The following is a 13,059-nucleotide window of genomic DNA, read 5'->3' as shown; positions in this document are numbered from 1 at the left end:
GTCCCCTTCATTGGTAGGCGGATTCTTAACCACTGCGCCACCAGGGAAGTCCCCATATTTTTAAAATGCACTATTCTTAGAAAAGAATATTTGTTTATGCTTCTTCGGAAGAAGAAAATAACTAATGCTGACACTGCCCAGGCCAGAACTCAGCTGCAAACAATTCCCTCGGTGATGACGGGCTCTGCTTCTCTGCCTGAGGGCGTTCTCTGGTTGAGGGGGCACCTTTGTGCAGTGTTGCCTCGAGGTGCAAGGGAATTAACATCCCAGCATCCACCTTCAACCAAAGAGGGGCCGGAGTTTGTACATAAATAGCCCAAATTTCTCTCCTTGGCAGGACAATTCTGCAATTCTGAGGTATGTTCTGTGAAGTTTCTCAGTCACCCCCAAGAGGATTACACTCCAGTGCCCATAGCAGTAACCTGCTCATAAATGCATTGTATATATTTGAGGGTTTTTTCCCATCTCTGTCTCACCCACTCCATCACCATTTTTCCTGGCATCACCTCTCAAATTAATAACCTCCACCCAAATCTTCATTTTAGGGTCCGCTTCTAGGGGAGCCCAAACACAGAAACCATATACAGAAATCTGGGATTTTATTTCACAAGTTTTATATGCAATCCTGCCGACCTCCTGCTTCTGAAAGGTTTTAATGCATCAGCATTAGATTTACCAACCTCTGGAAAAATTCCTATGTCCTTTCACAGACCAGGAAAAAGTAGTGGATTGACTAGCTCGGAAGGACCTTCACCTGACAGTAGTGGGGAAAGATGGTAAGACCTCTCTCTAAAGAGAGGGAGGTGGTTTAAAAAAATGCCCTTAGGCAGTACAACCCTGGAGATCCTGGCCAGGACAGGAGGAGACAGGACCTTCTGCTATAGTCCTCATGGATGAATCCAATTTAGCTAATGTCTTGTAGTTTATGGGCAATTGTTTAACATCGTGGGAAGATATGGAAAAAAGAATTCAGCAGTCATTAAAAAGAGAGGAAGGTTGCCTTTTGCAAACCTTTTGCAGAAAGCAGCAGAGGAGGGAGCAATAGAAAAGGATCAGACAAACCAGGCCACGTGGGGGCACCTTGGAGAAGCTACCTATAGTCACTGTGGGATCTCCTCCTAAGAATGCAGACCGCAAATCCTCACTATTCAGTGCAACCAAGAGAGGAGGCGCCCCTGGAATCAGAAGGCCACTGGAGGAAGACCTAGGGGGTCAGTGTTTTGCCACCAGAGCTATGAAGATGGGCTTAAGAACATCAGCTCTAGCTGCTTAGGTGATTCACTTGCAGGACTTGAAGACACCAAAGAAAGATGGGGCAGATCTGGAAGAGAGCCCAGAGCTTGGGCAGGCAGAGCTGCAGCTACATTTGCAAAGGGAATCAGAAGCCTCAGCGTAGGCCCTGCTCTGAGCCTGGGGGGCCTGGAAGTCTAGAGGAGCCATCTCACAGTCCTGAAAGAGGAAAGCCCCAAGACTGAGGGCAGTAGACCCAGCCACAATTATTTTCTTAACTGTCATTGAGAGGAAGACCACTATGTGGGAAAATCAGTGCTGCCCTGGGTGATCCAGAAGCTAAAATCTTCTCAGTCGGCATGAAGAATACCAGGTAGGGCCAATACACAGCCACCTGCTCAACTTTAAATAAGATGCTAAAATTGACACCTGTTGCTTTGTTCTTCCTCATGAGCTGCGAGGGCCCTGAATGTGCCAGATACCTTTGGTTTGTCCCTCCATCCTGCTCCTGCCATGGGACTGAGCAGTAGGGATTACATCAACAGGCATCCAGGCTCTCTGGCTCCCATCTGGGTTCAGCCAATGGGAGCCGCTGGCGGGAGATAAGAGAGAGAGAAAGGAGCAGGGAGGAAGGCTGGGTTCTCGGTTCCCGGCTCCCTCTCTGCAAGGTCACCCAGGCTGGCTGCGCACCTCACCGAACATCCCTGCCTCTTCGAAGGGGGCCTGCTCAGCAGGACTCCCTCCTTCCAGGTTTGAATCTCCTCTCCCTCCTCTGGGAGGGGTGGGGCCTCGGGGTGGGGTGGGGGAAACGACCCTGTTGCTGCTGGTACTGTGGTTCTCATGCATCCCGCCCACTCCTATGTATTTGGTGCTTTTGTGAACAAGTCCTCTTTGGATTATCTTAATTTGACATACCATCGGTGTCCCGTTGGGGCCCCGGCTGCTACAGTGGCGGGGGCTGGTGGGGAAAAGATGAATTAGCAAGGGTGGCCACAGGGGCAGGATCGGGGTAGAGACATGGCACCTTGTCAACACGTGGGCTTCTCAGAGGCCTTAGAGCTGCAGACAACTCCATGTCAGACCCAAAGCAAGGACCTGGGACATGGCCCTAAGCAGCAGCTCTGAAAAGGCTTTTCCCTCCAGATGGTGGAAGTGGGACAGGTGAGAGCAATGCCAAACCTGCGGAGCAACAGGGTGCGCCCGGAGATGAGAATGGAGGAATCAACCCAGCCAGGTGGCCAGACATCAGCTCCAAACAGGCTCCATACCTTCCTCTTGTACACACACACACACACACACCAGGGGCTTACCCGGGATCAGGAGGACCCATGAAGGGCTCAGTGTAGGAACCCAAAGGCCTAGGGTAGGGGTCAGCTTCTTATAGGGGAAGCTGTGAACTCTCCTCATAAGGAGACTCACACCGTCTTGGAGATTTGGAGAGTCCGCGAGCTGCTGACTGTGCAAAGGAAATACCCCGGGTCCAGCTGAGGAGCAGCACGGTGCCCGAGTTATGGACTATCCCTCCAGTCGTCCTCTGGGAGAAAAGCCATAGGGGGTGGAGAACACACCAGAGGGGCACTGAAGAACTGACTGGTGGGACGAGTACAGCCGGGAGGGAAGGCTGAGTTGAGTCTGGCCATGGAACTGTGGATCCACTTGCCAGGCAGGTATTTGCATGAGTGGATCTCACAGAGGGGAGGGAGGGCCTGAGAGAAGGACATTTGATGGTACAGGGACCCTGGGGGAGAGACAGGATAGTGGTGAGTTCATTCTGGCATCTGGTACCCAGCCCAGCGTCACGCACCAGGTCGGAACTCCATGGAGAGTGGCAGTCAGCCCATTTCTGGCCCAATAAGGACTGACAGGCATGACTTTCCATTTAGCATCTGGAAGCTCTTGCAGCCCAAGACTCAGCGCCCTGGGCAGGGCAGCAGGGTCCAAGAGGTGACACATGACAGATGTGCAAAACAGGACCCACCCAAGGCAGCCCAGCAGACACAGGCTGATTTGCGAACAAATGAGACACTGCCTAGTGTTCCCTCAGGTTTGGAAGAGGGGGGCTCTTTGGGGGATAAAGTCTTCCCTTAGTGAACAAGTAAGAATAATGATTCAACAAATAATGGGTATAAATGTTAACAAAACCAGTTCCCATGGGCTGCTGATACATAGACATGCCATATGAGAAAGGGGTGGCTTTCTTTTAGCCCTTCTAGCACATTAGCACGGATAGAAAATAATTGGGGAGAAAGGCATGATGGAAAAGAAATACGTAATAATAACTCAGATCTTTTCAAATGGTAGGTGAAGTGAGTGGGGTCCTAAGGGAAAGCCCCTGTGATGGGCCGCTCCAAAGGCACCGAACTTCCGAGGAGTCTCATTAAGAGCTCATCAAGAACTTCAGCTATCCTGGCTCTAGCTTCCAGGCACGGAGCCTCCACTAACACTGAAGGGGGAAAGGTAAGTAGCCCAATCACTTGTTACCCTATAACTGCTGTAGACAAAAGTTCATTTTTCTAAAACTTTGCTGCCAGTTTCTACCAAGCACACAGAAAATATAACTGACCTCCAAATCAAAAGTTTGCTGCCTTGCCATTTTTTTAAATCATGCCTAGTGTTTCCCATTTCTATTACACCTGTTTTGGAGCTCTGTGAGAGAATGAAGTCTTCTCAGTGGCTAAAAATAATGTTGTAGTAATAATAGCAGCTAACTTCTGAGTGCTTCATATGTGCTAGCCATATAAAAAGCTCTTTATTTGCAGCTCTCTCTTTTTTTTTTTTTTTTTTTTTTTTGCGGTACACGGATCTCTCACCGTTGTGGCCTCTCCCGCTGCGGAGCACAGGCTCCGGACGCGCAGGCTCAGCGGCCATGGCTCACGGGCCCAGCTCCGTGGCATGTGGGATCTTCCCGGACCGGGGCACGAACCCATGTCCCCTGCATCGGCAGGCGGATTCTCAACCACTGCGCCACCAGGGAAGCCCGCAGCTGTCTTATTTAATCGTCACAACAACCCTATGAGTATTACTATGACCAAGCCCATTTTCCAGATTAGAAAACTGAGGGAATTGAAATCGCTTGCTTATAGGTAGGGAGCTGGGATATGAATAGTGGAGCCCTAGAGTCCAAGCTCTTAACCACTGGGCTACATACATGGTGGAGCTGTCTGCTCCCCACACACACCCCCCCCACGTCACTGAGATTAGAGGACTATGTCTGGAAGTGCTATGATGATGGGGAAAATTCATGGAAACTTTTGGAAGTAAGTAAGGGAGAGTATAAATTAAAAATGCACACACAAAACCAATTTTAATCTAGTAAAGGCTGGTTGGAAACCTTTTAGAAGAGCCCTCATTTCATGCCTCTGTGGTTGCAGTTCCTGAACTAACACAGGTGCCCCAGGAGAAGAAAAGCCCACCAGAGCAGATGCCTTCAGAACTTATGACTTCCATTCTCAATATATTTAAATGTCATTTCAGTGCTTTTGTCTGGAACAAAATGTATTTACACCTTGGAGTGTAGCGTACAATATGAACTATTAAAAGAGTAATTAAAACCCGTTGTGATGGATGTAAACAAATATTGAATCATGTTGTACATCTGAAACTAATGTCATATGTCAATTATACTTCAATTAAAAGAAACCAGTTTTGACCAGTTAAGTGAGGGAAACCACCAAGAAAACATGTGAAAATACTTAAGCCTGTAGCAAGGCCAGAAGTATGCTGTGAGGCATAGTGAACAAAGTCAAAACTTCGTTTAAACTGGTTCTTCTCCAATTCTCCTTTTTTGAATTTGATAGAAAATAGTAAAAGAAATATGAAATTAATAATAGATGTTTTGTGGACATAAAAATCTAAATTTACCTCAAATCATTATCACTAGGAGTAAAACATACCTATGGGGCAACAGTACTGTTTTCTCAGAATTAAGTGCAAATTTGGAAATATTCCTTTCCTCCAATTGTGGCAGAAGAGAAAAAAGAGGGTGACTTGCTGACAAGAGTACTGTATCACATTTCTGAAATACAACCTTAATTCCTCTGCTTTTGTTCTTTGACTCCTAGACTCCATTTCCCTTGTAACCATTCTGCATCTTCCCTTCTGCTTATGCACGATCCCCCCACCAAAGGAAGCAATGAATTGGTGAGGATTTAAAGATTGCATTCTTCTTTCTATCTCATTCATATTAAATACTGAGCCAACAAATTATACAGTAAGTGATTTATAAAGAAAGAACTAGGTTGAATTTAATAAAGAATCAGTTCATGACCAGAAAAAAAAAACTAGAGATATTGATAGCATATTTAACCATAAATTTTAATCAAAATATTAATGCCCAGAAAATATAGATGGCATCTAGACCATATAGGTTTGCCTGATTATTTACATAGGAACAACCAGGATATTAATTTATGATATAGGCCTTTTTTAAATAAATTTATTTTAAATTTATTTATTTTTGGCTGCATTGGGTCTTCGTTGCTGTGCGCGGGCTTTCTCTAGTTTCAGTGAGCGGGGGTTATTCCTCGTTGCGGTGCGTGGGCTTCTCATTGCGATGGCTTCTCTTGTTGCGGAGCACAGGCTCTAGGCACGCAGGCTTCAGTAGTTGTGGCATGTGGGCTCAGTAGTTGTGGCTCATGGGCTCTAGAGCGCAGGCTCAGTAGTTGTGGCGCACAGGCTTAGTTGCTCTGCGGCATGTGGGATCTTCCCAGACCAGGACCCGATCCCGTATCCCCTGCATTGGCAGGCGGATTCTTAACCTCTGTGCCACCAGGGAAGCCCTATGATATAGGCCTTCTGAAGTTTGCTTTCCTGGAAGTATCACAAGGAGTCTTAGATGGACTTTTAAAAGGCTGTCCTGGAGGTTAGACACTTAGCCAAGTTGAAACCTCCTCCAGATTTCACTGGCAACACCCATATTGTGAGCAAATTCCTCTGTTCCTCTGTTCTTCAGGTCCCCAAATACCCCAAGCTTCCTGGCCTGCCCAGAAGTGACCTTCCTTAACTCTCCTGAAGGCTAGGTCCTGTAAGCTGGGTAACAGACCAGTTTTGGGGGGACTACTTTAGTTCCTCAAAAGTCTCTGGTAATATCTGGTTAAATGGCATCTCTCTCCCAAATATGACATTCCAGGCAAGACCTTGATTGCATAATTAATTTTTCTGGTTATGGGCTGGTAAAAGGAGGCCAGATTCTTGTTGAACCTTTGCAAATAACTCTATTGCTGTGAAAAGTAAGGATACTCAATAATATTTTCTGAATTCAAGTCGTAGGGGGGAGGGGAGTTCAGTGAAAAAATATAACATTTAAAAATATTTTATTTCATTTTGTAAAAGCAAAGTCTACTAAATTGTTATGGGATACAGACAGATTAAGAGGTAAGGGCTTCTTTTTATATCCAGAAAGTATGACGTTAAAACAATATCAGGGGCTTCCCTGGTGGCACAGTGGTTGAGAGTCCGCCTACCGATGCAGGGGACACAGGTTCATGCCCCGGTCCGGGAAGATCCTGTGTGCCGCGGAGTGGCTGGGCCAGTGAGCCATGGCCGCTGAGCCTGCGCGTCCAGAGCCTGTGCTCCGCAACAGGAGAGGCCACAACAGTGCGAGGCCCGCGTACCGCAAAAAAAAAACCCCAAAACCCCCACAATATCAGTGATATTCCAAACATATAACCACATCATGCTTCAGGAGTTCATTTGTCCCAGGTAATTAATTCTTGTTCTACTGTATCTCGGGTTAGCAGTTTTATCACACCATCTATTCTCAAATAAAGAGCTCTGGAAATCTCAACTCAGTCTTCAGTGATAGACTAAAAGCTGTCTAAGCAATGCCAACAGAAGTCTACTGCCAAAAGTCTGTTCTTTGAAGTATCATTAATTTAAAGTACATGGTAGAGTCTTTTTCTGTGGGATTCTGAGACAGTATTGTTTGAAGACACAAACTCTGATCTGTAGCTGATTGCAGAAACTTTAGGAAAGCATTAGAGTAAAATACAATCTATTTGTAGATGATAAAGACTTACAACAGCTGTGGTAAATGTATTATTGACGGTTTTCAAAGTAAAAGGTCTGATGAGAGTTTATAACAAGAATATTGCAACTGATAAGTAAATTTAGTTGTTTTTGTGGCATGTAAAATAAAGATAATGGAGTCATTTCAAAAACATTTTAGATAAAATGTCTATAAGGACAATAATTAGTCAATTTTCAAAGTCAGTACATGTTTCATCTGATTCATAAAAATGGATGAATCTCATTTTTACATATAATAATCTTGAGACATAAGGTACATAATATACCAAGGACATACCCAGAATTTTCTAAGACTCTCTGGAGAGTATATCAAGAAAATCAAGTAAAGAGAGTCAGTAAGTCTGGAGTAAGTCCTAAACATCTATATTTTCATGAAATTTCTTAGGTAAGTCAATTAAAAACCACTGGCCAAAAAGATGCTAGATTCAAATTAAAGAACTAAGGTTGCAACCAAGTTTTAAATAATAAGTGAAATTATGACTGATAACCCTGTAGTGCTGTCAACCAACATCATCAGACAAAGAACCACCACAACTCTGATAAATATAGAAAACCTCATCAGGACTATTTCATATTATTTCAGTGTTTTCCCTAAGGTTCAAACATATGATTGAAAATGAGGGCATTGACATTTCTCCACAGGTTTCCTGTGAAATACAACATTTCTAAAGTATTATAATGATAACATTTTACTTATACAAATTTAATAGATTCAACCTACAGTTAAAAAGAAAAGCATGATTCTTTCATAAATAATTATTAATTATTAATGAATAATAACATTGAAAGCCAATCACTCTGGAATTGCTCATATCTGCTTAATAATAAAAACAAAATTCAATGTATGTTTCATTGGTATGTTGGAAAATGTATACAACACATGAAGTGAGGTATCGCATTAGAGAAGGGTGCAGAATTGCCACTAGAGGGCACTATAAACAGATTACAGAACGAACCTCTGTCTTTAGTGATATGAAGCATGACTGCATTTGTCTTATAAAATCTTAAACCATTAGTAACAAAAGTGAGAAAGTACCTCTCTTTGAGACTTGGAAAATGTGCACTCTCGTTGCCACACTAGCTTCATGGGTATTATGTAGGGGATTCCTGCTGGGGTGGAAGTGCAGAAGGGAAGGTTAGAAGGCTGCTCTGGTCCATTGCTAAACTAGACCCTTCACGTCAGATTCATTTATTTCAATAGCTTTTCAAATGTTTTGTTATACAACATGAAATTAAAGAATAAACGCATCTATGTACTCCTCCCATGGTTTAATAGGGAGATATAGGTACTTGCTTCGGATGTTTTCAAGAAACCAAAAACAGTACTGGTAGAGGTGAAGCCTTTTTTAACCCTCTCCCAGTTCCATTTGCTTCCCTCCCTCCTTATATGGAACAATTCCAGAATAAACCACTATTCTGAAACTGTGTCCATCCCACCCTGTGTTTAATACCTATATTACGTATAAGGAATATACCATTCATATTCTATTGTCGTGTTCCAGGGGGGACTATTCCTTCCCTACCTTTGTATTCTTTTCTTTATTCCTGCTACTGGGTTAGAAAATATGTTTTCTTCCTCTTCTTTTAGTATTGTATTTTCAGGCCAGTATACGTGCTACATTTAAGGACCTTAGAATCTTAAATCTGATCCTTCCAAATCCCATACTTCATGTCATCTATCATATTGTTCTTTTTTACCATCATTGCCCATCACCCATTAATATTGGATCCCATATTTCTGAGTTTTGGTAGTGGGAGGAGCATCTATCTGCATTAGTTCAGATTATCATGCTGCTGGAAGTCCACAAAAAACCTTCTAATTGGTCTTCCTTCCAATTCATTTAACCACTATTATAAGATTAAATTTTTTTAATTGAGGTATAATTGATTTATAATATGTTAGTTTCAGGTATACAACATTGTTATTCTATATTTTTATAGATTATACTCCATTTAAAGTTATTACAAAATATTGGCTATATTCCCTGTGCTGTACAAGATATCCTTGTAGCTAATTTACTTTATACATAGTAGTTCTTATTTCTTAATCCCTTATCCACTATCTTGCCCGTCCCCCCAGCCATCTCCCCACTGGTAACCACTAGTTTGTTCTCTATATCTGTGAGTCTGTGTTTTGTGTCTGTTAATATTTGCTTTATGTATGTAGGTGCCCTATGTTGGGTGCATATATATTTATGATTGTTATGTCTTCTTCTTGTATTGATCCCTTGATCATTATATAATGTGCTTCTTGTTACAGTCTTTGTTTTAAACTCTATTTTAAAACAAGATCTATTTTGTCTGATATAAGTATTGCTACCCTGGCTTTCTTTTGATTTCCATTTGCATGGAATACCTTTAAGTCTTTTAAGTCTTTTAAGTCAGTAATCCTAAAGACCCTTTGGCCTGCTGGTGTGTTGGCTGGGTCCTGACAAGGTAGACTGTGGAGCTGCAGTGGTCCTGGAGTCTGTGTCCACCCACTGGTAGGTGAGGCTGAGGTCCAGGATATCCTGGGGTGCCCACCCACTGGTGGGTGAAGCCAGGGGTGGGTGAAAATCTGCAGGTGGGTTTGATCCAGGCTTCTTTCAAATTACTGCTTCTGCCCTGGGTCCTGGAGCGTGTGAGATTGAGTGTGCACTGTTTAAGTTTCCCACAGCCCTCTGGGACTTCCAAAAGTAAGCCCTGCTGGCCTTCAAAGCCAAATGTTCTAGGGACTCAAATCCCCCTTGTAGGACCCCCAGGCTGGGGAACCTGATGTAGAGCTCAGACCCCTTAGCTCCTTGAGGAGGATCTCTGCAATTGTAATTACTCTCCTGTTTGTGAGTTTCTCACTGGTGGCATGGGTCTTGACTACACTGTGAATTCGCTCCTCCTAGCCATCTCATTGTGGTTCCTTTTTTATACCTTTAATTGTAGAAGATCTTTTCTGGTAGATTCCGGTTTTTCTCATCAGTAGTTGCTCTGTAAATAGTTGTTGTTTTGGTGTGCCCGTGAGAGGAGGTGAGCTCAGGATCTCCCTACTCCACCATCTTGGCCAAGATCCTCTACTGTATATATCACTATCAGATTATTTTTTTAAAAAATATATACATATTTTGTATTTATCATATTCTTAGTATATAATAAAGATATGATTACAAATTATTAGGAATGAAGTAGACTTTTCAACAAATACATGAAAAAGTGTACTTAAAAATAATCAAGTCAGACCGTTGTTATATCCAAAACACCCAAACTCCAGATGAATTAAAGTATTGAAAGTAAAATATGTAAACAAGTGAACAATAAACAAATGAATTAAAAATCTAGAAAACACTGATCTCAGATCAGAAATGGTTTTTCGAGCCTTCTAGTTCCTGAAAATTATATTACGAGGAAAAGACTGATAAATTTGTTAGATTAAAATTTTGAAACTATTTTGATGTTAAAATACCATAGAAAACACTTGAACATTCAGAAACATATTTAAAGTAAAAGTGACAAAGAAAGAGGATGTAGAAACATGACTGAAGCCCAGACACTGGGCAGTGGAGTACAAGTTATAGAAATAACTAACTGGCAAGTATTTTGTTGATAGCATACTATAACTAAGCACCAGGATTTGCAGAAAAGCCTTAATTTCAATTTATATAGGACTTACAATTGGCAGGTTTTGCACTACATTGATAGTTTTCTCAATATGGACACACCTATGACATGTGCATAATTTCATCACCCTGAGTTATATTAAATCATGGTTTACATCCCATAAATTCTATCAGATTAATTTGTGCAAAGCATTGCTTTCTTTCATTATACCTATGAGCTCTATATTACTTTCTAGATCAAGTGCCCACTGATAATGTTTGAAACTGTATAGTTTGTCTTATGATGTTTTTTTCTAACTTCTCTCACTGTTTCTAGACTTCACATGTTTCCCTAATTTAGATCATGACCCTTCCTCACTGGCCTGTAGTACCTTCTGTGTTCATGTCTACATCTGTGCTTTTCATTATCTTTGTAAGCAAGTTTTCTCTTCTTTTTCTCTATCCAAATCAGGTCATTCCTCCTAAATCCACTTAGGGACCCATTTGTGAGAAAGTCTTATGCCAGCTACACCATTTCTATCTTTGTCTCTTGCCTCATCTCTTAACACTCTAAAAGTCTATCACACAATTTAACATTGATCATACACCCTCTCAAGTCCTCTGTATTCCTTAAAGGATCATTTCCTCTTGGTTGGAAAGTAGGGTTGGTTGTTTATTGGCTCTTTCATTTAACTGACAGATGCAATAGCATTTATTAATTTGAATTCAACTTCAAAACACATTAGCGATTAAATGCAAAGCATTCGTATCCTGTGTGTAGAGACTTTGCTGGGCTAGTTTTATGAAAGAGTTTTTATTAAACCAGTACTCCCTCTCTTATTATTTAACATCACTGTTACAGTCATGCAAGTATTTAATGAGAATGTATGTGCAAGTCTTTGTGCCACACATCATGGGGAAATGCAGAGACATATGATACAAAAGCTTACCTACCCACTAGAAGTCATGCACAAGAGATGGTAGACCGGACTGCCTGAGTTCAAATCTCAGTTCCACCGCCTATTGGCTACATGACTTTCAAAAGTTCCTCTCCATGCTTTAATTTATTATGGAAAAAAAGTGGCAAACGGCAACGTTCTGAAGCAGCGTTCACCGGGAAACACTAGAAGACAGGGAAACGACTGGGTGTATGGGTCTCTGGTTACTCATCCTAGGACAGCACACAGCAATCTGGCAGATTTGGATATCAGATTTCAGGAGAGGGGCCCTGTACTTACTACTGGGTTGTGGAACTTTTGAGCTACATGATCAGGATAGCTCAGGCTCCTCTCTGGAGTCATCAGGGCCTGGAATTACAGAAGCAGTACGGTGGGGTGGGCTCTTGCCTCCAGTTCTGTCCTTCCAGCTCTCCAGTTCTGCATTCGTGATCGAGGGTAGCACTAGTTGTTCTGTCTGCAAGATCAGGGAACTGGGGTACAAGCCAGTGGCAGGATCCATCACCTCAACCTTCATGGTTGGGGAAGCACCAGCTCTTCCTAGTAAGAAGAGGTGGTGAAGGGCAAGACATGTGTTTATCTATGGTCCATGGTTTAAGGCAATCAGTCCTGATTGGTTTCCATAGAAATCTGCAGTAAGCCAGCACCTTTCTTCTGTAAGATCAGCCTGTAGTGGATCAGTTTTACATAAGTCATTCTTACCTCTGATTTTCCTCATCTGTAAGACAGGAATAATAACAGTACTTACCTTCATGGAATTAGTGTGAGTTTAAATGAGTTAAATATAGTATGTATAAAAGAGTAACTGGCACATACTAAGGGCTCAATAAGCAGGACTTATTAAATGTGCATGTAATTATAACACAGATGCATTTCAAGTGATACCATGCTATAGGAGTTCAGAGTGAGTCACTAACTAGAATTTCCAGAAATGATCATCTACATTAATCCGTAGTTTGCCTCCTCTCAGATCTCTCAGATCTTGTTGTCAGCCTCCCTGTCTGGATTCTGCACTCTGCCTCTTTCTCCCTGCTTGTTTTGATCCCTGGACCTAAGGCCTGTTCATATCTGGACCTCACTTCTGCCTGTGAGCTAGCTGGTCTGGATGGCCAAACACTGCCTGACTCTTCCTCACCGGTGGACATCCCAGACCTCCTGAAGCTTTAGCGTCACCTGAGGTCCTGTGGCTATTTGCCTTCCCACACTTTATGGCCTCTCATTCACCCTAGACTGAACTTCACTGAGAGTCAGCCATTTATTCAGGCGTTGTCCTTCAGCCC

This window comes from Pseudorca crassidens, chromosome 3, assembly GCF_039906515.1.
Source record: "Pseudorca crassidens isolate mPseCra1 chromosome 3, mPseCra1.hap1, whole genome shotgun sequence".
NCBI classification, from domain to species: domain Eukaryota; kingdom Metazoa; phylum Chordata; class Mammalia; order Artiodactyla; family Delphinidae; genus Pseudorca; species Pseudorca crassidens.
This window is presented reverse-complemented; position numbering follows the sequence as displayed.